General features: G+C 48.7%; 1 protein-coding gene and 1 long non-coding RNA gene across 2 annotated transcripts in view; both read right to left on the reverse strand.

Annotated features, from left to right (window-relative positions):
- The window catches only part of LOC141060203 (uncharacterized), a 148615-nt gene that overhangs the window by 65030 nt on the left and 58279 nt on the right, over positions 1-25306 (reverse strand). The window lies entirely within an intron of this gene.
- On the reverse strand, positions 13473-19175 carry LOC141060205 (uncharacterized). Its single transcript, XR_012222676.1, has 3 exons — positions 19087-19175; positions 16325-16429; positions 13473-13855 (listed from the first exon to the last, which is right to left on the reverse strand). It is a non-coding gene; the product is annotated as an uncharacterized lncRNA (long non-coding RNA).

Below are 25306 nucleotides of genomic sequence, written 5' to 3' on the forward strand. Positions count from 1 at the left end.
AGTTTGCTAAAAATATGCAAAATCATTCCTGCACATGATAACAAAATCCATGTTTGTAGAAACTCTGAGGTTTTTGAAAGCTGTGTTGATAAATTTGAGTTATCTAACGAGGAGAAGAATCAGTTGTTCAAAATGTGGATCCCTGTAAACTTTGCTAGGAGATTATCTTTAAAGTTATCTGGTGAAACACATGAGAATTTAAATGATAAAGACAGATTAAACATTCTCATTTTTTGTTCATCAAATGAAAATCATCCAGATATTGATATTCTTCAAAAATTAAGGATTGGTCGGAAGGAATGTACTTATACATTTATGTCCATATATGACCGTCTGTACAAAATGCTGAGTGAGAATGTCAAAACACAGTCCCTCATAAGGAGTTTTGTAAGCAAATTTTGGTTTTTAAATCCTGCATCTCGTGTTATTGCGTCACAAAAAGATTCTTTATTTGAATGTGCGCAATCCCTTGATTTTGCCAGAAAACACGAGAATCGTGAAAGGAAAATAAATTGTGCTAATTCTGTGAAGACAGGCAGAGTAAAATCTGATCAGAAGCCGGTATTAGCAAAGCCTTCTAAAATGAGTTTTCCCCAAAATCAAATCTATGAAGAAAATTACATGTTTGTTATAAGCCATATGGAATGATGCAAAGGATCACCGAAAAAACACAGATTGAGTTAAGGAAAATTCAAAGTTCTGATTTTCTTTCTGTAACAAAGATGGCCGAATGTGACAGACAGAAGCAGGTGGTGAGTGACATCATGGCCTGTAAACTGAATACTCTGCTCCAAGAATCTATCAGCTTCAAAATGGCAAGAACTTTTCAGGATATTTTTTGCAGAGAAATAAGTATGGGTTTAGGAATTGGCTAAAAAAGTAATTATATGTTGTGTAACAGTGTTATACAATGTATTAGTGAGTTATATGTAATTATTTTATAGAGTATAATTCTGTAGTTCTATAGTTTGTAGATATACATGTTCATACAGTATATACAGTATATATAGATGTAGAAGTAAAGATTGTAGAACTGTATTTTTTAATGAAAATTAAAATCTACTCCAGTAATAATATTTAGAATTATGAATATGATATTAATCTTCTCTTTTATTTTTCCTTAGAATTTTCATTTCAAAGCAGGACTTAATCGGGATAAATTCTCTTACAAGGACTTATGCCTTTATTTACACAGGAAGTTGCAATAATTGCATGATTTCATATTTAACACTTAAAAGGAAATAACTAACTGCATTTTAAAATGTGTTCTATGTGTGCCTTTACTGCATGGCATGAATGACAACCACAGCATGTGAAATTTGAACCTTATTCTAATAATAGGTATACCAGTATACCATGTCCCTGGTTTTAGTGCTGTAATGCCTACAGCCTTAGGGAAAGGATGTTTAAGGGGGTCTCAACTTTTGCAAACCAATGGAATTTTTTTCCAGGCCTAAATGTCAAGTATAGCTATACAACATATATTTATGTCATGTGTATTTGGGGAATATTCAAAGGAATATTAAGACTAAATTTAAATAGTTTACAATGCATTGATAATTAGGATAATTTGGGTTAAAATACGTGTATTCATCACACCTCTGTATGTGGGATAATATGTGACACAGTCTGAGTGACAGTGACTGAGTGTAGGAGCAGCTGCTGAGCGAGTGATGTGATACGTTTGTTGTGTGTGAGGCCTCAGGATTCTGAATGCAAGAAAAAAAACAAAACTGTCTTTAGGAGAAATATGCAGATCAGTTAAATTATTAGAATATTAGGATATATAATGAAATATTATCTACACAACATATATTTCTGTATTTCTATAGTAATTATTATTTCTTGACTTAGTTAATTGTGGATAAGTGCAATCGCACATCAAAATGGTTTATGAAGAAAATCTACATTTAATTTAATTTTTCCAAAGGATAATTTTATGATATTCAAATTAATTTTAATGGTTACACATCCTCAGACAAATAATGGTATAAGCAAGTATAATATTTACACAATTTATAAATTATTTTAATTTTGGTTTTGATAAATGAATTATTTCATGAAACAATATTTTTTGGTATTAAGGGGGAAAATATGTTTTTGATCCTGACTACATCATCACATTTGATTAATACCTCTTCATCACACATTTTAATAAAGAAGAAATATTAATAAGGTACAATGGTATAAGTATTGGGTATAATAACATTGAGTATTATAAAGAGTCATTTCTTTACACTAAGAAGAGTATTACATACAAAGTTGCATAATTTGAATATTTTGGTAACACGAGTTTATGACAATTATGAAATAATCCAGATCATGGAAATATTAAGGGTATATGTTACTGAAGACATACCGTATATACTTGAGTATAAGTCGATCAGAGTATAAGTTGACCCCCCTAATTTTGCCACAAAAAACTGGGAGAACTTGTTGACTCGAGTATAAGCCTAGGGTGGGAAATGCTCCATAGATTATTCCCCCATATGCTGCCCCCATAAGAAGCTCCTTAGATTATGCCCCCCATATGCTGCCCCCATAAGAAGCTCCTTAGATTATGCCCTCCATGTGCTGCCCCCATAAGAAGCTCCTTAGATTATGCCCTCCATATGCTGCCCCCATAAGAAGCTCCTTAGATTATGCCCTCCATATGCTGCCCCCATATGCTGCCCCCATGCTGCTGCTGCATGTAAAAATAAAAAAATGACATACTCACCTCTCCGTCACTGGGTGTCAGATTCTCACCTGTCCTGCGTCCATGGCTGCTCCCCGCTATCTGCCACGTCATCGGTCAGTGACGTTCAGACTGCAGGGGGCGCGGCGCGCACTATCCACGTCACCGTGCCCTCTGCTGTCTGAAGTCACTGACCGATGACAGACACAGACAGCAGCAAGCAGCCATGGATGCAGGACAGGTGAGTATCGCTATACTTACCCGTCCTGACGCTGTATCTTGAGCCCCCAGCTTCTCCGCGCTCTCTCTTCCTGCCTTCAGCGGTCACGTGGTGCCGCTCATTAATATGCGCATATTCATGAGTTTTAATGAGCGGCACCACGTGACCGCTGAAGGCAGGAAGAGAGAGCACGGGGAGAAGCTGGGGGCTCAAGACACAGCGTCAGGACGGGTAAGTATGACCTGACACCCCCGCCCCCCCCCCCCTCCGACCCCCCGGTGTATATGACTCAAATATAAGACGAGAGGGGGACTTTCAGCCCAATTTTTTGGGCTGAAAATCTCGACTTATATTCGAGTATATACGGTAACTACTCTGCATTTGGTATCAACATAAAGGCCTTATTTATATTTTTATTCTTATTCTTATTTTTATAGTGGTTTGAAAAAACCACTATATTGTAATCCGAACGCTGCTAACTTATTCTTCTTCTTATTATTATTATTCAGTTGATTTCCGCAATTAATGCGGCCCGAACCGCTACACGCACAGACTCCGTTGAGGTGTCGTTTCGAAGCCAGCATCCATGAGAGGTGTGCTAAGTATTTTTCGTGTCGATCGGATTTGTAGTTTTTGCGCAATTTGCGTTTGAAAATTTTTTTCCCGTCATTGGAATGCACTGTCTCCAATGCTTTTCAATAGGAAATGGCAAAACGTGCCCTGAGGCGATTGAAATGGCAGTTGAGCTCATTGAAATGCGCAGGCAGACCCAGTTACTATGCCAACGCCTACGAACGTCACATGACGCCCCAAGGACAGAGCTTCTGCCACATAATATCAGCTCTTAAAGCGAAACCCACAGCACAAATGCAAATCTAGCTTCATCACATGACACATGCCCCTGAGAGAATGTGTGCGCCAAAGTGGATTTAGAAGCCCAGTGAGCCACCCTGGCTCTTAAAGGGCCGACGCGCCAAAGTGATTCTTAAAGAGCCGGCGCACCAAAATGAGTCTTAAAGGGCCGGCGTGCCAAATCGAAAGCTGAGTGACCAAGGCTCCAAATCGGAGGCTCATAGACCCTGGCCTACAAAAAGGAGGCTGAGCAACCCTGGCATCCAAATCGGACCCAGAGTGGCCCCGCCCACCAAATCGGACCCAGAGTGGACTCGCCCACCAAATCAGACCCAGAGTGGCCCCGCCCACCAAATTGGACCCTGAGGAGCCCCACCCACAAAATCGGACCGAGGGGCCCCACCCACAAAATCGGACCCTGAGGGGCCCCACCCACAAAATCAGACCCTGAGGGGCCCCAACCACAAAATCGGACCCTGAGGGACCCCACCTACAAAATTGAACCCTGAGGGGCCCCAACCACAAAATCGGACCCTGAGGGGCCCCAACCACAAAATCGGACCCTGAGAGACCCCGACCACAAAATCGAACCCAGAGGGGCCCCACCACAAAATTGGACCCTGGGGGCCCCGCCCACCAAATCGGACCCTGAGGGGCCCCGCCCTCAAAATCGGACCCTGAGTAGACCCGGCCACAAAATCAGACCCCAGGGGCCCAACCACAAAATCGGACCCTGAGGGGCCCCGGCCACAAAATCGGACCCTGAAGGGGCCCCACCCTCAAAATCGGATCCTGAGGGGCCCAACCAACAAAATTGGACCCTGAGGGGCCCCACCCACAAAATCGGACCCTGAGGGGCCCCACCCACAAAATCGGACCCTGAGCGCCCCCAACCACAAAATCGGACCCTGAGGGGCCCCAACCCCAAAATCGGACCCTGAGGGGCCCCGGCCACAAAATCGGGCCCTGAGGGGACCCGGCCACAAAATCGGACCCTGAGGGGCTCCGGCCACAAAATCAGACACTGAGGGGCGATGGCCACAAAATCGGACCCTGGGGGCCCCAACCACAAAATCGGACCCTGGGGGCCCCAACCCCAAAATCGGACCCTGAGGGGCCCCAGCCACAAAATCGGACCCTGAGGGGCCCCAGCCACAAAATCGGGCCCTGAGGGGCCCCGGCCACAAAATCGGACCCTGAGGGGCCCCGGCCACAAAATCGGACACTGAGGGGCGCTGGCCACAAAATCGGACCCTGAGCGGCCCAACCACAAAATCGGACCCTGAGGGGCACCGGCCACAAAATCGGACCCTGAGGGGCCCCAGCCACGAAATCGGACCCTGAGGGGCCCCAACCACAAAATCAGACCCTGAGGGGCCCCGGCCACAAAATCGGACCCTGAGGGCCCCCAACCACAAAATCAGACCCTGAGGGGCCCCGGCCACAAAATCGGACCCTGAGGGCCCCCAACCACAAAACCGGACTCTGAGGGGCCCCAACCACAAAATCGGACACTGAGGGCCCCCAACCACAAAATCGGACCCTGAGGGGCCCCGGCCACAAAATCAGACCCTGAGAGGCCCCGGCCACAAAATCGAACCTAGAGGGGCCGCACCCACAAAATTGGACCCTGAGAGTCCCCGCCCACCAAATCGGACCCTGAGGGTCCCCGCCCACAAAATCGGACCCTGAGGGGCCCCGCCCTCAAAATCGGACCCTGAGGGGCCCCGCCCTCAAAATCGGACCCTGAGGGGCCCCGCCAACCAAATCAGACTCTGAGGGGCCCAACCGACAAAATCGGACCCTGAGGGGCCCCAGCCACAAAATCGGGCCCTGAGGGGCCCTGGCCACAAAATCGGACCCTGAGGGGCCCCGGCCACAAAATCGGACCCTGAGGGGCCCCGGCCACAAAATCGGACCCTGAGGGGTCCTGGCGACAAAATCAGACCCTGAGGGGCCCCACCCACAAAATCAGACCCTGAGGGGCCCCGGCCATAAAATCAAACCCTGAGGGGCCCCAGCCATAAAATCGGACCCTGAGGGGCCCCGGCCACAAAATCGTACCCTGAGGGGCCCCACCCACAAAATCAGACCATGAGGGGCCCCACTCACAAAATCGGACCCTGAGGAGCCCCACCCATAAAATCGGACCCTGAGGGGACCCACCCACAAAATCAGACCCTGAGGGGCCACACCCACAAAATTGGACCCTGAGGAATCCCAGCCACTAATTCAAATCCTGAGGAGCCCAGGCCACCGAATCGGATCCTGAGGGGCCCCACACACCAAATCAGACCCTGAGGCCAAAGTGGCCCCTGAGAGGCACCCACATTTAAAACGGATCCTGAGTTGAAAGTCTTGCAGGGGCAGCAGCCAAGTGTCTCTTAAAGGGGCAGCCCAGGCACCATTTCAAACCGCTATCTGAAAATCTCGACTTATATTCGAGTATATACGGTAACTACTCTGCATTTGGTATCAACATAAAGGCCTTATTTATATTTTTATTCTTATTCTTATTTTTATAGTGGTTTGAAAAAACCACTATATTGTAATCCGAACGCTGCTAACTTATTCTTCTTCTTATTATTATTATTCAGTTGATTTCCGCAATTAATTCGGCCCGAACCGCTACACGCACAAACTCCGTTGAGGTGTCGTTTCGAAGCCAGCGTCCACGAGAGGTGTGCCAAGTATTTTTCGTGTCGATCGGATTTGTAGTTTTTGCGCAATTTGCGTTTGAAAATTTTTTTTCCCATCATTGGAATGCACTGTCTCCAATGCTTTTCAATGGGAAGCTTAAAACGTGCCCTGAGGCGACTGAAATGGCAGTTGAGCTCATTGATATGCGCAGGCACACCCAGTTACTATGCCAACGCCTACGAATGTCACATGACGCCCCAAGGACAGAGCTTCTGCCACATATCAGCTCTTAAAGCGAAACCCACAGCACAAATGCAAATCTAGCTTCATCACACGACACATGCCCCTGAGAGAGAATGTACGCCAAAGTTGATTTAGAAGAAGCCCAGCCGACGCGCCAAAGTGATTGTTAAAGGGCCGACGCACTGAAATGAGTCTTAAAGGGCCGACACACCAAATCGAAAGCTGAGTGACCCCAGGCTCCAAATCGGAGGCTGAGCCACCCCGGCCTCCAAATCGGAGGCTGATCGACCCCGGCCTCCAAATCGAAGGCTGATCGACCCCGGCCTCCAAATCGAAGGCTGATCGACCCCGGCCTCCAAATCGAAGGCTGATCGACCCCGGCCTCCAAATCGAAGGCTGATCGACCCCGGCCTCCAAATCGAAGGCTGAGCCACCTCGGCCTCCAAATCGGAGGCTGAGCCACCCCGGCCTCCAAATCGGAGGCTGAGCCACCCCTGCCACAAAATCAGACCCTGATGGGCCCCAGCCACAAAATCGGACCCTAAGGGGCCCCGGCCACAAAATCGGACCCTGAGGGGCCCCAACCACAAAATCGGACCCTGAGGGTCCCCAACCACAAAATCAGACCCTGAGGGGTCCCAACCACAAAATCAGACCCTGGGGGCCCCGGACACAAAATCAGACCCTGAGGGGCCCCGGCCAGAAAATCGGACCCTGAGGGGCCCAACCCACAAAATCGGACCCTGAGGGGCCCCGGCCAGAAAATCGGACCCTGAGGGGCCCCGGCCACCAAATTGGACCCTGAGGGGCCCCGCCCACCAAATTGGACCCTGAGGGGCCCCGCCCACCAAATCGGACCGAGGGGACCCACCCGCCAAATCGGACCCTGAGGTGCCCCGCCCACCAAATCGGACCCTGAGTAGCCCCGCCCAAAAAACGGACCCAGAGTGGCTCCACCCACCAAATCGGACCCTGAGTGACCCCACCCACAAAATCGGACCCTGAGGGGCCCCGGCCACAAAATCAGACCCTGAGGGGCCCCAACCACAAAATCAGACCCTGAGAGGTCCCAACCACAAAATCGGACCCCGAGGGGCCCCGGACACAAAATCGGACCCTGTGGGGCCCCGGCCACAAAATCGGACCCTCAGGGGCCCAACCCACAAAATCGGACCCTGAGGGGCCCAACCCACAAAAACGGACCCTGAGGGGCCCCAACCACAAAATCGGACCCTGAGGGGCCCCACCCACAAAATCGAACCGAGGGGCCACACCCACAAAATCTGACCCTGAGGGGCCACACCCACAAAATCGGACCCTGAGGGGCCACACCCACAAAATAGGAGCCTGAGGGATCCCGGCCAACAATTCAAGCCCTGAGGAGCCCAGGCCAAGGAATCAGATCCTGAGGAGCCTCACCCACCAAATCAGACCCTGAGGCCAAAGTGGCCCCTGAGAGGCACTCACAGTTAAAATGGATCCTGAGTTGAAAGTCTTGCAGGGGCAGCAGGCAAGTCTCTCTTAAAGGGGCAGCCGGGTACGATTTCAAACCACTATCTGTACTTCCTTCAGGAAATACACATCTAGTTCTTCTTATTATTATTATTAAGTTGATTTCCGCAATTAATACAGCCCGAACCGCTACACGCACAGACTCCGTTGAGGTGTCGTTTCGAAGCCAGCGTCCACGAGAGGTGTGCTAAGTATTTTTCGTGTTGATCGGATTTGTAGTTTTTGCGCAATTTGCGTTTGAAAATTTTTTTTCCTGTCATTGGAATGCACTGTCTCCAATGCTTTTCAATGGGAAATGGCAAAACGTGCCCTGAGGCGATTGAAATAGCAGTTGAGCTCATTGATATGCGCAGGCACACCCAGTTACTATGCCAACGACTACGAACGTCACATGACGCCCCAAGGACAGAGCTTCTGCCACATAATATCAGCTCTTAAAGCGAAACCCACAGCACAAATGCAAATCTAGCTTCATCACATGACACATGCCCCTGAGAGATAATGTCCGCCAAAGTGGATTTAGAAGAAGCCCAGTGAGCCAAACTAGCTCTTAAAGGGCCGACGCGCCAAAGTGATTGTTAAAGGGCCGGCGCACCGAAATGAGTCTTAAAGGGCCGACACGTCAAATCGAAAGCTGAGTGACCCCAGGCTCCAAATCGGAGGCTGAGCCACCCCGGCCTCCAAATCGAAGGCTGATCGACCCCGGCCTCCAAATCGAAGGCTGATCGACCCCGGCCTCCAAATCGAAGGCTGATCGATCCCGGCCTCCAAATCGGAGGCTGAGCCACCCCGGCCTCCAGATCGGAGGCTGATTGACCCCTGCCACAAAATCGGACCCTGAGGGGCCTCGGCCACAAAATCGGACCCCGATGGGCCCCAGCCACAAAATCGGACCCTGAGGGGCCCCGGCCACAAAATCGGACCCTGAGGGGCCCCAACCACAAAGTCGGACCCTGAGGGGCCCCAACCACAAAATCAGACCCTGAGGGGTCCCAAACACAAAATCGGACCCTGGGGGCCCCGGACACAAAATCAGACCCTGAGGGGCCCCGGCAAGAAAATCGGACCCTGAGGGGCCCAACCCACAAAATCGGACCCTGAGGGGCCCCGGCCAGAACATCGGACCCTGAGGGGCCCCGCCCACCAAATTGGACCCTGAGGGGCCCCGCCCACCAAATTGGACCCTGAGGGGCCCCGCCCACCTAATTGGACCCTGAGGGGCCCCGCCCACCAAATTGGACCCTGAGGGGCCCCGCCCACCAAATCAGACACTGAGGGGACCCGCCCGCCAAATCGGACACTGAGGGGACCTGCCCGCCAAATCGGACCCTGAGGGGCCCCACCCACCAAATCGGACCCTGAGGGGCCCCGCCCACCAAATCGGACCCTGAGTAGCCCCGCCCACCAAATCGGACCCTGAGTGGCCCCACCCACAAAATCGGACCCTGAGGGGCCCCGGCCACAAAATCGGACCCTGAGGGGCCCCAACCACAAAATCAGACCCTGAGAGGTCCCAACCACAAAATCGGACCCTGAGGGGCTCCGGACACAAAATTGGACCCTGTGGGGCCCCGGCCACAAAATCGGACCCTCAGGGGCCCAACCCACAAAATCGGACCCTGAGGGGCCCAACCCACAAAAACGGACCCTGAGGGGCCCCAACCACAAAATCGGACCCTGAGGGGCCCCAACCACAAAATCGGACCCTGAGGGGCTCCACTCACAAAATCGGACCTTGAGGGGCCCCACCCACAAAATCGGACCCTGAGAGGCCACACCCACAAAATCTGACCCTGAGGGGCCACACCCACAAAATCTGACCCTGAGGGGCCACACCCACAAAATAGGAGCCTGAGGGATCCCGGCCAACAATTCAAGCCCTGAGGAGCCCAGGCCAAGGAATCAGATCCTGAGGAGCCCCACCCACCAAATCAGACCCTGAGGCCAAAGTGGCCCCTGAGAGGCACTCACAGTTAAAACGGATCCTGAGTTGAAAGTCTTGCAGGGGCAGCAGGCAAGTCTCTCTTAAAGGGGCAGCCGGGTACGATTTCAAACCACTATCTGTACTTCCTTCAGGAAATACACATCTAGTATTATTATTACAATTCAGTTGATTTCCGCAATTAATGCGGCCCGAACCGCTACACACACAGACTCCGTTGAGGTGTCGTTTCGAAGCCAGCGTCCACGAGAGGTGTGCTAAGTATTTTTCGTGTTGATCGGATTTGTAGTTTTTGCGCAATTTGCATTTGAAAAACATTTTCCTGTCATTGGAATGCACAGTCTCAATGCATTTTAACGGGAAAATGTTGCCATAGGGAAAACATGGGGCAATTGCGGGGCCCTGGCGAGATGGGAGGGCCCACTCACGCTGTCTGGGATACCCGCCGGCCGCCGCCACGCCCCCCCATGTACTGACCCCATCCTGCGCCCTCTGCGAGGGACCCACGCAGTGATTCAGCCCCTTAGGCTGAGTGCATATGACTTTTTAGCCCTGCGGATTTCTTCCATTTTTCCTGCGGTTTTATTGCGGTTTTTGTGCGGTTTTCCCCCTGCGGATTTGGAGACAGGGGAGATGGAAAACCGCACAAAAGAAGTAACATGCTGCGGATTTTGTACCGCAGGAAAACCGCGCCGAAAAATCCGCAGCGTCTGCACAGCGGTTTTTTTTTCCACTGATTTTAAGGCTACTGTACATCACAATGCGGATATGCAACGCTTCTGCGCGGTAAAATCCGCTGCGGATCCGCTGCAAATCTGCATCGTGTGCACACAGCCTTAGGGCCAGCAATGATCATCGCTTCCTTCGGCTGTAATCTGGTGTGCGGTGCCGGCACAGGACCTGTGATGAGGTCACAGGAGGGGAGGAGTCAGGGGTCACATGATCAGGGCGGCTGCAGGACTCTGCTGTGCTGGTCTCTTGTCATTATGGTGCTGGTCTGGATGGATGAGGTAACGTTTATGTGTGGGACAGTGGGGTCAGGGAGGTGTTTACAAGGTGGATGTAGCAGAGCTGTGTGTGTACTTGTGTGGGGTCAGGAGGGGTTTACAAGGTGGATGTAGCAGAGCCGTGTGTGTACTTGTGTGGGGTCTGGAGGTGTTTTACAAGGTGGATGTAGCAGAGCCGTGTGTGTTCTTGGGTGGGGTCAGGAGGGGTTTACAAGGTGGATGTAGCAGAGCCATGTGTGTACTTGGGTGGGGTCAGGAGGGGTTTTACAAGGTGGATGTAGCAGAGCCGTGTGTTCTTGTGTGGGGTCAGGAGGGGTTTACAAGGTGTACGGAGCAGAGCCGTGTATGTACGAGGTGTACAGAGCGGAGCCGTGTGTTTATGGAGCAGAGCTGTGTGTTTATGGAGCGGAGCAGAGCCGGGGGTGTACGGAGTGAAGCTGCGTGTGTACAAGGTGCATGAAGCGGAGCTGTGTGTGTACGAGGTGTATGGTGGGGAGCATTTATACCTCCCGAGTCCCAACCGTCCCGGATCCAGCGAGACAGTCCCGATTTTGAGAGAGAGACTGCCCCAGCCGGGAGCTTACTTTCCCCACGGGACACAGGAGTACACAGCAGAGCCCCAAGGAGCAATTTAAAACTTGCACGTAACGTTCTGCCGGAATTGACGTGCTGGAAGCTGACCAGAAATTAGGTAATTTCAGTAGGAGATTGTGACGGAACCATGGAGGCACTTCAGGGAATGCTTCAGATCCATCACCGTGTCCTCCTCTGACAGCGGACAGCGAGATCGCCTTGGAATCGGGGATGTCGGCCATGTGAGCGGATCATGATATGTCCTGCACCAAGAGGCTCAGGTAGGAACTACAATGGGAGCTGGGGTGCTATAGTATCTTTATAAAATCTTTCTGTCTCTGTTCTCTCTCTCTCTCTCTGGCCCCGCCCACCAAATCGGCCCCCGAGTGGCCCCCACAGTTAAAATGGATGCAGAGTTGAAAGTCTTGCAGGGGCAGCAGGCAAGTCTCTCTTAAAGGGGCAGCCCGGGCACCATTTCAAACCACTATCTGTACTTCCTTCAGGAAATACACATCTAGTTAATTTTCTAATCTATTTTTATTTTAATTCTTAAATTTTTATTTTTCCTTTCATCAATGTTTAATAAAGTAATATCTACTGAGAATATTGCTTCATTAAATATAGCGATGATATGGTTATTACAAAGGAAAATGTTTCACTTCTGAGTTATATGCAACAATTCTTTTATTCATTCATTCGCTCACTCATATATTCTTATTTTGGTTCATGGCTATACATTCCTACATATTATTAGTATAATAAATATATTCCTTATTAATAAAGATGAAAACATTGGTTACATAAAACACAGTGACACCTATGGGTTGAAAAAGGTAATTACACCTATGACATAAAAAAATGTTCTATCACATGAAGAATATGGATAATAATGTATTATCACTTATTATTGGTTTATTATTTCAAACATTGAAATCCATATACGGTACAAATTCTGATAATAATTATATGGATATTACTGATTGCTATGGTACGCTGTGATATTATAGGATAGGAAAATTACCAGATTTGGTATAGAATAGGGAATGAAGACTTCAAGCAAGATACTGAAATTACGTTAATAAAGACTTTTCATATTAAAATTGATTCTTATCAGTTGCAAGAAGAAGAATGCCGCTATCCAGAAGTCCCAGAAGGTAACAAAGCTATGATTACTGAGTAATAGACTGTGTTACTTACAAGTGCAGTATCCACCACTGACAGTCACAAGTGCAGTATCCACCACTGACAGCCACAAGTGCAGTATCCACCACTGACAGTCACAAGTGCAGTATCCACCACTGACAGTCACAAGTGCAGTATCCACCACTGACAGTCACAAGTGCAGTATCCACCACTGACAGCCACAAGTGCAGTATCCACCACTGACAGCCACAAGTGCAGAATCCACCACTGACAGCCACAAGTGCAGTATCCACCACTGACAGCCACAAGTGCAGTATCCACCACTGACAGCCACAAGTGCAGAATCCACCACTGACAGCCACAAGTGCAGAATCCACCACTGACAGACACAAGTGCAGAATCCACCACTGACAGACACAAGTGCAGAATCCACCACTGACAGTCACAAGTGCAGTATCCACCACTGACAGTCACAAGTGCAGTATCCACCACTGACAGTCACAAGTGCAGTATCCACCACTGACAGTCACAAGTGCAGTATCCACCACTGACAGTCACAAGTGCAGTATCCACCACTGACAGTCACAAGTGCAGTATCCACCACTGACAGTCACAAGTGCAGTATCCACCACTGACAGCCACAAGTGCAGAATCCACCACTGACAGTCACAAGTGCAGTATCCACCACTGACAGCCACAAGTGCAGAATTCACCACTGACAGTCACAAGTGCAGTATCCACCACTGACAGTCACAAGTTGTTACACTTCGGGTGCCGGAAGCGAGAGTGGACCCACTGGGCCGTGACACCGAACCCTCCCCGAGTGAGCGCACCAAGTGGACCGACCCCTATACAGGGATCGTTAGGGAACAGACTCGGGGAGTTCAAGCGCCACGGCAGCCAGGACCAGGGGTCGGCTCAAGAGGGTGAGCGATGAAGAGGAGTAGTGGAAGATCCGAGGAGGAGACGGGTACACCGGGATCCGTAGGCGGAAGGAGTGGAAGGTGGGACGGCGGGACCAGCAGGAGGCAGGAAAGGGAGCAACACTAAAAGGAGAGAGGACACAGAGGGTTAAACAGCGGGCAGGAGCAGGAGACACAGCGATAACACGATGGCACAGCAGGAAGCACAGAGACAGGGAGCACAGGGACAGGGAGCACAAAGGCAGGCAGCACAGAGGGTAAACAGGATAGCAGCTGCTACAGCAGCGAGCACGGCCCAGACACAAGAGACAATAACTCAATAGTTAGGCGCCTCCCCTAGGGGAGGGCGGCCTGAAATACCTAGTGGAGGGCGCTGATAGGTCGGGCGGGATCTGAGCAGGTCACGCCGACAGACTGCCATAGGCGCACGATCTAACCCTCCGGCGCGTGCGCAGGGGTACCATGCGCGCGGCCGAGGGAAGTGGAGGAGGACGTCGGGAGACCAGCTGCCGGAAAGCGCGCAGAGCGGGGGCGCGCGTCAACGCAGAGACTGAGGAGGAAGCCGGACCAGGAGCGGGAGCGGTGAGTACAGCCGGGGAGCGAGGAGCGGTGCTAACACAAGTGCAGTATCCACCACTGACAGTCACAAGTGCAGTATCCACCACTGACAGCCACAAGTCCAGTATCCACCACTGACAGTCACAAGTGCAGTATCCACCACTGACAGTCACAAGTGCAGTATCCACCACTGACAGTCACAAGTGCAGTATCCACCACTGACAGTCACAAGTGCCGTATCCACCACTGACAGTCACAAGTGCAGTATCCACCACTGACAGTCACAAGTGCAGTATCCACCACTGACAGCCACAAGTGCAGTATCCACCACTGACAGCCACAAGTGCAGTATCCACCACTGACAGCCACAAGTGCAGTATCCACCACTGACAGTCACAAGTGCAGTATCCACCACTGACAGTCACAAGTGCAGTATCCACCACTGACAGTCACAAGTGCAGTATCCACCACTGACAGTCACAAGTGTAGTATCCACCACTGACAGCCATGATTGCAGTATCCACCACTGACAGTCACAAGTGCAGTATCCACCACTGTCAGTCACAAGTGCAGTATCCACCACTGTCAGTCACAAGTGCAGTATCCACCACTGACAGTCACAAGTGCAGTATCCACCACTGACAGTCACAAGTGCAGTATCCACCACTGACAGTCACAAGTGCAGTATCCACCACTGACAGTCACAAGTGCAGTATCCACCACTGACAGTCACAAGTGCAGTATCCAACACTGACAGTCACAAGTGCAGTATCCAACACTGACAGTCACAAGTGCAGTATCCACCACTGACAGTCGCAAGTGCAGTATCCACCACTGACAGCCGCAAGTGCAGTATCCACCACTGACAGTCGCAAGTGCAGTATCCACCACTGACAGTCACAAGTGCAGTATCCACCACTGACAGTCACACGTGCAGTATCCACCACTGACAGTCACACGTGCAGTATCCACCACTGACAGTCACAAGTGCAGTATCCACCACTGACAGTCACAAGTGCAGTATCCACCACTGACAGTCACAAGTGCAGTATCCACCACTGACAGTCACAAGTGCAGTATCCACCACTGACAGCCACAAGTGCAGAATCCACCACTGACAGTCACAAGTGCAGTATCCACCACTGACAGTCACAAGTGCAGTATCCACCACTGACAGCCACAAGTGCAGTATCCACCACTGACAGTCACAAGTGCAGTATCCACCACTGACAGTCACAAGTGCAGTATCCACCACTGACAGTCACAAGTGCAGTATCCACCACTGACAGTCACAAGTGCAGTATCCACTGACAGCCACAAGTGCAGTATCCACCACTGACAGCCACAAGTGCAGTATCCACCACTGACAGTCACAAGTGCAGTATCCACCACTGACAGTCACAAGTGCAGTATCCACCACTGACAGTCACAAGTGCAGTATCCACCACTGACAGTCACAAGTGCACAATCCACCACTGACAGTTACAAGTGCACAATCCACCACTGACAGTCACAAGTGCAGTAACCACCACTGACAGTCACAAGTGCAGCATCCACCACTGACAGTCACAAGTGCAGCATCCACCACTGACAGCCACAAGTGCAGAATCCACCACTGACAGTCACAAGTGCAGTATCCACCACTGACAGTCACAAGTGCAGTATCCACCACTGACAGTCTCAAGTGCAGAATCCACCACTGACAGTCACAAGTGCAGTATCCACCACTGACAGTCACAAGTGCAGTATCCACCACTGACAGTCACAAGTGCAGTATCCACCACTGACAGTCACAAGTGCAGTATCCACCACTGACAGTCACAAGTGCAGTATCCACCACTGACAGTCACAAGTGCAGTATCCACCACTGACAGTCACAAGTGCAGTATCCACCAGTGACAGTCACAAGTGCAGTATCCACCACTGACAGCCACAAGTGCAGTATCCACCACTGACAGCCACAAGTGCAGTATCCACCACTGACAGCCACAAGTGCAGTATCCACCACTGACAGTCACAATTAAAGTGTCTAACCTGACAACCAGAGGACGATGATCCTATGATGCTGAGATGAACTGTGTTATCACGCTCTTACCAAGTTCCAGAGGTTTTCAATCACCTGAAAAGCTTCGATGAAGGCTGGTGAACAATAAGGTAATTGTCAGGAAGCTACAACCCTGACCTGTGTCCTGTGCATTAGGACAAGGACTGGTTATGGTGCTATGTTTAGCAAGGAAGAGTCATTTTAACCCTTGCTTTGCTGACCAAAGACGTCACACCTGTTCAAAGACCAGTGCCGATGGAGGATTCCAGAATATCCAAGGCGAGCCAATGTAAGCCCAGGTTTTTAAAGGTGACACTGCACAGATATTAAAGCTGCATTTCATCTATAGACTTTGTTTCTTATCAAAATTTGAATTTATGAACTTTGATTTTATACACAACACGATTCCTACAACATCTATATGCTAGAGAAAAACTGTGTTTTTAAAAGAACCAAGAAGAAGACAGAAGACATCAAAATGAAGACCAGATGACATCAGATGATGATGACTGGACCTGAGATGCTTCAATTTAGACTTAGGGAAGTATAATTATACATATTTTATATGAATATTGTTCACGGCTTACCATAACATGAATTCACATCAATTATGTCATTGAGTACGTATAACAGTAATCTGATATTATTATTATTGATATTAAATTATTTTGTCAAAGAAGAAGAAAAGAAGAAAGAAGATCTTGTTATATTTTGAGGGTTCCAATTAATGTCTGTCTCCCTGAAAAGGGGGAATTGTTAAATATTATTAGTTGTGGATTTATATTAGTTATGGATTTATATATATATTAGTTATGGAGTTGTATTCTTATCACACTCAGTTCTGTACTGGACATTGCCTTCCACTGACACTGCATGTGCTATTTTAGCAAGTGGTAAATGTCAGCTCCACTACATATTTAAGTTTAGCTTGAGGTAAATGTCAAACTCCATATATACAGAGATCACGTGCTTTAAGAGACGTATATAATTCATGGCTCACTCTAGAGGTCGCTCGCTCCTTCCCTCACCATCATGAGACACAGACGCAAGATGTCATCTCTGCACGGACATAACTGAACAGCTGGTATGTAACTTTACTACGAAGAAGCCTAAGAGAGACAGAGGCCATTTGCCATGTGGAATCCCAGAGAAAGAAGGTGACAAGCTTTTGCTATGAACTAATGGACAATCTCTCTTTCACCTATTTTTATGTTTTTCTGTAATAATCTTTTCTTTGATGGAAGAATCCAAATAAACCACTATATTTTTATCTGGTAACTAGTCCTAAGTATTTTACAAAGAATACGCATTATTTTACAGATCCACAGTGTCGAATGCTGCAGAGAGATCCAAGAGAATTAGCATGGAGTAATGACCATTTGGTTTAGCTGTTAGTAGATCATTAGAGACTTTAGTGAGGGTAGTTTCAGTAGAGTGTAAGGAGCGTAAACCGGATTGGAGAGGGTCGAGAAGAGAGTTATCAGAGAGATAGCGGATAAGATGGGAGTGGACCAGGCGTTCCAGGAGTTTAGAGATGAAGGGAAGATTAGAGACAGGTCTATAGTTAGCGGCACAGTTTTGGTCGAGGGGTGGTTTTTTAAGTAGTGGATGTGTGATGGCATGCTTAAATGAGGAGGGAAAGATACCAGAAGAGAGAGAGAGAGGTTAAATATTTTAGTTAGGTGAGGGGTGACAGCAGGGGAAAGGGACTGGAGGAGATGTGACGGAAATGGGTCACTGATGCAAAAGGTTGGGCGAGAAGATTCAAGGAGCCTGCTTACTTCTTCTTCTGTTACTGGTTCAAAATCAGAGAGTGAGCTAGATGCAGTGGAGGAGGGAGGACAGTTCATGGTATGTGGTGATTGGGAGATAATTTCCTGTCGAATCTGGTCAATTTTTTCTTTGAAGTAATTGGCCAGATCGTCAGCTCAGAGCTCTGTGGTTGGGGCCTGTACTCTTGGGTTGAGTAGAGAATGATAAGTGTCAAAGAGACGTTTCGGGTTATTGGACAGTGAGGTGATGAGGGTGTTGAAATAGGTTTGTTTGGAGAGGTGAAGGGCAGTGTTGTATGTTCTAAGCATAAACTTATAATGGATGAAATCTTTGTGTAGATTGGATTTTCTCCACAGAAGTTCGGCGCACCTGGAGCATCGCTGTAGGAAACGTGTTTGCAGGGTGTGCCAGGGTTGTCGCCGTCTGTGTTGTGGTGTTCTATTTATAGGGGGTGCAAATTCATCCAGGGCAGTTTGAAGTGTTTCATTGTAATGCTTCAGTGCAGAATCAGGACATGAGAGGGAGGAGATAGGGGCCAATGAAGACTGCAAGTTCTTTATAAGTTTCTGGGTGTTAATGGCCTGTATGTTTCTATAAGTATGGACAGTGGGGGTGACCTGAGTGGCCTGGCAGTCCTTGATAGAGAATGAAAGAAGATTGTGGTCAGAGAGCGGGAGAGGGGAGTTTGCAAAATCATCCACTGCACAAAGAAAATAATATTGCTCCCCATTTCAGGAGAGATTGTGCAGTAATCTAAATTCCTTAGGATCAAAAACAATGTAATTGGTTGTAAGTTCTATAGAAAAGGGCTTTCACTGCCCAAAGTCATTTGAACAGTTTAGGGTGGAGGAGAATGTTGTGGTCTAGAGGCAAAATGGTGATCATGGTAATACGGCCGGACTACACCACCGATAAAGCAGCCACAGCCGGTGACTGAGAGGAATCTGTGACTTCTCTGCATTCAGTGGTTACTACTCACCTGGGTAGTCATATGTGGGAATCTCCTCTTTACACCACTCATCACCCCTCACATATGTCTCTGTAGTATTAATATGGGTCAGATCTTCACCCTGAAACAAATATTGTAAAAGTCACAGACAGATGGAGAAGTCCCATCTATGATCAGCTCTAATCCTGCCATTTCCACCGTTCTCATTACACAAGTATAAAACATATAATACTGGTGGATAAAACAAGACTGAGCACAAGACCTTCACAGCCGTCTACACATCATAGGGGAGATCTCCTGACACCTTCTCTCCATCTACCTGATGATCCTGAGGAGCACTGGGATCTTCTTGGTTACAGTCCTGTGGAAGAAGAGGACGGGGACATCTCTCTGGTGTTGTCCTCTTACTGGATAGATCTGGAGGAAACACATACAGGGACTGAATTCATTCTCTACATACAGATAATTATAGGCCGTGTGTATTTAGTCCTGTCTATTACCTGGAGATGTGAGGGGCTGGGGAACCTCCATTATGACGTCCTTGTACAGATCTCTGTGTCCTTCTAAATACTCCCACTCCTCCATGGAGAAATAGACAGCGACATCCTGACACCTTATAGGAACCTGACACATACAATGATACCGTCATCCCCCGATCCCTTCATAGTGTTACTGTATAATGTCCCAGCATTCCCAGCAGTGTCACCTCTCCAGTCAGCAGCTCAATCATCTTGTAGATGAGTTCTAGGATCTTCTGGTCATTGATGTCCTCATGGATCAGGGGGTGAGGTGGAGGCCCCGTGATTGGGCTCAGGGGTCTTCCCCATCCCTCAGACACAGGGTCCTGACAGCGATCACTAGAGGTCTTCTTCACCACTGTGTAATCCTGGTTATGGAGAGACACAGTAATAAATCTCACTACAGACATTTCCAGAGTCCTCACCTCTCCAGTTCTGTCCATCTTTTATTCCCATAGATAAGAATGATGTAATGTGACGTCATCAGAATCTCTCACCTCTCCAGTGAGACGGAAGAGGATCTCTAGGGTGAGGTGTAATATCCTCTCCGCCATCTTGTCTCTGTCCATATCCATCCCTGATGGGTAAATCAGGAAAATTCTCTTCTGTAGAAGATCTTCACTGAGAGGATCCGATATTGTAGAGACCTGAATGAGAAGAAGATGATCCGATGTAACACCATAAGAATCCTGTGTAATAATACAATTACTGGAGATAATAAGGGAAACATATGAGGAGATTTATTATCTTACAGGGTTTAGTTTTCTTCCCTGACATCTACTAATAAAACCTATATATTTAGGCCACAGACAACAAGCAGTTTCCTCCTCGGAGTCGGCAGCTGAACACGTTCCTCATAGACTCATCTTCCATAACGCTAATTCTCGTCTCATTACCGACACTGGAATCGGCATTAGCAATACTGCAGGAGATATTCATTACACGCGACATGAGAAATAACTCCTTCATGATGAGGACGACATCTCCATCTTCTACTGCGGCTCTAGAGACAGATTTGGCCAGAGTCGGTCACTGCCTCCATCCCCACCGGCCGTCTATATGAAGGTTTCCCATCTTCCCCGCACTGGAATCTTCAATAATAATAATAATCTTTATTTATATAGCGCCAACATATTCCGCAGCGCTTTACAGTTTAACAGTTTCAAAACACAAGTCATAAGTAACAACGTTAACAATACAATAATTAAAGCAAAATAAGACGAAATAAGATGACCCTGCTCAGAGAGCTTACAATCTACAATGAGGTGGGGGAGATACAGAGTACAGGTGTGTATTTACAATGGTGTATTTACAATGAAGGTCCAGCCATCTTGAGGGAGTGAAGGATGGATGGAGATAGTGAATGGGCTACACACGCACACTTACACATAGAATGACTTTGATTAGTGAATGTGATAAGCCGCTCTGAACAAATGTGTTTTGAAGGAGCGCCTAAAACTATGCAAACTGTGGTTAGTCCTAATATCTTGGGGTAGAGCATTCCAGAGTATAGGAGCAGCACGGGAGAAGTCTTGGAGTCGGGAGTGGGAGGTACGGATTAGTGCAGAGGTTAGTCGAAAGTCGTTTGCAGAGCGCAGCGATCGGCTAGGCCGATAGAAAGAAATGAGGGAGGAGATGTAGGGGGGTGCCGCACCATGGAGAGCTTTGTGGATGAGAACAAGTACTTTGAATCGGATCCTATAATGAATGGGCAGCCAGTGTAATGACTGACGAAGAGCGGACACGTCCGAGTATCGATTAGCCAGATGGATGACACTGGCTGCTGCATTAAGTATGGACTGGAGAGGGGATAGTCGAGTGACGGGGAGGACAATTAATAGAGCATTGCAGTAATCCAGGCGGGAGTGGATCAATGCTACAGTGAGGGTTTTTGTTGTTTCCATGGTGAGAAAAGGGCGAATTCAAGAGATGTTCTTTAGGTGTAAGCAGCAAGAGCGGGCAAGAGATTGTACATGGGATGTGAAGTAGAGATTGGTGTCAAACATAACACCCAGACAGCGCGCCTGCTGCAGGGTTGTTATTGTGGTACCATCCACGGAGAGGGAAATGTCAGATTTAAGGGAGGTTAGTAGATGGCGGGAGCAGAAGAAGTTCAGTTTTAGAGAGGTTGAGTTTCAGATAGTGAACATGACGTTGGAGACTGTAGACAGACAGTCACTGGCGTTCTGTAGTACAGAGGAGGTAAGGTCGGGGGAAGATGTACATAGTTGTGTGTCATCAGCATAAAGATGGTACTGAAAGCCAAATCTGCTGATGGTCTGTCCAATTGGGGCCGTATAGAGAGAGAAAAGAAGGGGGCCAAGGACTGAGCCCTGAGGTACCCCGACAGCAAGAGGAAGAGGAGATGACGTGGAGCCAGAGAACAAAACACTGAAGGAGAGGTCAGAGAGATAAGAAGAGAACCAGGAGAGTGCAGTGTCCTTAATGCCTAGTGACTGGAGCCTAGAGAGTAGGAGATGGTGGTCAACAGTGTCGAAAGCTGCAGATAGATCGAGAAGAATGAGCAGAGAGTGGTCACCGTTACGTTTTGCTGTCAGAAGGTCATTGGTCACTTTGATAAGTGCAGTTTCAGTCGAATGTAGGGGGCGGAAGCCGGACTGTGAAGGGTCTAGAAGGCAGTGGAGAGGTAACGGGTAAGGCGGGAGTAAACTAGGTGCTCCAAAAGTTTAGAGATGAAGGGGAGATTGGAGACTGGTCTGTAGTTGTTTGTGCAGGATGGGTCGAGAGCAGGTTTCTTTAGTAATGGAGTAACAATGGCGTGTTTGAAGGAGGATGGGAAAATGCCCGAGGAGCGGGAGAGATTAAAGATTGTAGTTAGGTGGGTTGTGACGACTGGAGAGAGAGACTGGAGGAGATGTGAGGGCATGGGGTCGGTAGTGCATGTAGTCGGACGAGAAGAAGAGAGGAGTCTGGAGACTTCTTCTTCTGTGATGGGATCAAATGTGGAAAGTGAGCCAGGGAAGATGCAGGAAGGGATGGGAGTCACAGCACTTGGTGGTTGGGAGCAGATTTCCTGACGGATATTATCTATTTTTTCAGTAAAGTGGGAGGCCAGGTCATCAGCACAAATGTCTGTGATAGGGGCTTGTGCTTTTGGCCGAGGAGGGAGTGAAAAGTGTCAAAAAGTTTCTTGGGGTTGTTGGCTAGTGAGGAGATCAGGGTGGTGAAGTAGTTCTGTTTGGCGAGGTGAAGGGCAGCGTTATAGGTTCTTAACATAAATTTGAAGTGGATGAAGTCTTCTGGTGTGAGGGTTTTTCTCCATAGGCGTTCAGCACTCCTAGAGCATCGCTGGAGAAGGTGAGTTTGTGATGTGAGCCAGGGCTGTTTTACTCTGTGTTTGGAGGTTCTGAGGGTGAGGGGAGCTACTTGGTCAAGGGTGCTTCTAAGCGTGTCATTGTAGTGATGAACAGCCAGATTAGGACAGGAAAAAGAGGAGATAGGGGACAGTGATGAGTGTAGGGAATCTGAAAGTGTCTGAGGGTTAATGGCTTGTAGATTTCTGACTGTGTGGGAGGTACGAGTGAGCTGTGGTGGGCGAGGATTTGTGAGTGTGAAGGAGAGAATGTTGTGGTCAGAGAGTGGAAGCGGTGAGTTATTTAGGTGGGAGATTGAGCAGAGCCGGACAAATACCAGATCAAGGGTGTTGCCGTCCTTGGGTGTCTCAGAGGTTGAAAGCTGCGAGAGGCCTAGAGAGGTGGTTAGTGATAGAAGCTGGGATGCAGATGTGAAAGTAGGGCTGTTAATGGGGATGTTGAAGTCTCCCAGGATGAGGGTTGGAAGTTCTGAGGACATGAAGTGCGGCAGCCAGGCTGAAAAGTGGTCAAGGAAGTGGGTGGTTGAGCCTGGGGGCCGGTATATGACCGCAACCCTGAGGGAGAGGGGACGGAAGAGCCTGATGGTGTGGACCTCAAAAGGGAATAAGAGTGATGGAACTGGGGGGGATGACCTGGAAAGTGCATTGTGGGGACAGGAGTATGCCGACTCCACCACCATGTCTGTTTGTGGGTCTCGGGGAGTGAGAGAATTGTAAGCCACCGTAGGAAATGGCAGCAGGAGAGACAGTGTCAGAATCCTGAATCCAGGTTTCAGTGAGGGCCAACAGATTAAGAGAGGGCAGCACGGTGGCTCAGTGGTTAGCGCTGCAGCCTTGCAGCGCTGGAGTCCTGGGTTCGAATCCCACCAAGGACAACATCTGCAAGGAGTTTGTATGTTCTCCCCGTGTTTGCGTGGGTTTCCTCCGGGCACTCCGGTTTCCTCCCACATTCTAAAGACATACTGATAGGGAATTTAGATTGTGAGCCCCATCGGGGACAGTGATGAAAATGTGTGCAAAAACTGTAAAGCGCTGCGGAATATGTTAGCGCTATATAAAAATAAAGATTATTATTATTATTATTATTAAGAGAGTTGTTCAAAAAGTAGTTGTGTAGGAAAGGAAGCTTGTTACAAGCAGACCGTGGATTCCAGAGGGCACAATTAAAAGATGGAGATGAGGGAGTGCAAGTAATGGTAATAAGATTATTTTGGTTTCGATATGAGGTAGGGTAGGGGTTGAGGTTGGGGGATGGTGGCCCAGGGTTGGGGGAGATGTCCCCTGAAATCAGTAGGAGTAGGAAGATAAAGAGCAAATAGTTGTTGGAATTGTAAGTAGTTTTTTTCTGCGATGTGTTTGGGCAAGATGGGCTAGGGTTTCTCAGGAAGGTGAGGAGTACATGTGAGCTGTACATGGGAAAGGGAAGTATAGAGGGGCTGATGTGTACGAGTCATGATGGAGGGGGGATAGGGTGGTGAATGTGGATGGCAAGGGAACACAGGAGGATAAAAATAAAGCACATGGTTAAAGGGGAGAGCAAAGTGTGGGTTACCTGACTCCTGCCCTGACTAACTTCCATGTATAACTGCCGTTTTGCTGGATGCTTAGCTTCTGTGATGCTTTGCTTATGGGATGCTTGCGTGCTGCACCCCACACTTTATAGTGAAGGGACAGGAGAGAGGGCCTGTTCCCAGGAGCTACAGTCTGAGGAAAGGGCTAAAAAGCCTTCACTAGACCCCTGTACAGCTGTATAATGAGGCCCAGGCTTTATAGTGAAGGGACAGGAGTGAGGGCCTGTGCCCAGGAGCTACAGTCTGAGGAAAGGGCTAAAAAGCCTTCACTAGACCCCTGTACAGCTGTATAATGAGACCCAAGCTTTATAGTGAAGGGACAGGAGGGAGGGCCTGTTTCCAGAAGCTACAGTCTGAGGAAAGGGCTAAAAAGCCTTCACTAGACCCCTGTACAGCTGTATAATGAGGCCCAGGCTTTATAGTGAAGGGACAGGAGTGAAGGCCTGATCCCAGGAGCTACAGTCTGAGGAAAGGGCTAAAAAGCCTTCACTACACCCCTGTACAGCTGTATAATGAGACCCAGGCTTTATAGTGAAGTGACAGGAGTGAGGGCCTGTGCCCAGGAGCTACAGTCTGAGGAAAGGGCTAAAAAGCCTTCACTAGACCCCTGTACAGCTGTATAATGAGACCCAAGCTTTATAGTGAAGGGACAGGAGGGAGGGCCTGTTTCCAGAAGCTACAGTCTGAGGAAAGGGCTAAAAAGCCTTCACTAGACCCCTGTACAGCTGTATAATGAGGCCCAGGCTTTATAGTGAAGGGACAGGAGTGAAGGCCTGATCCCAGGAGCTACAGTCTGAGGAAAGGGCTAAAAAGCCTTCACTACACCC

Source organism: Dendrobates tinctorius, unplaced genomic scaffold (genome assembly GCF_039654945.1).
Source record: "Dendrobates tinctorius isolate UK_male_01 unplaced genomic scaffold, ASM3965494v1 ptg000233l, whole genome shotgun sequence".
Lineage (NCBI taxonomy): Eukaryota > Metazoa > Chordata > Amphibia > Anura > Dendrobatidae > Dendrobates > Dendrobates tinctorius.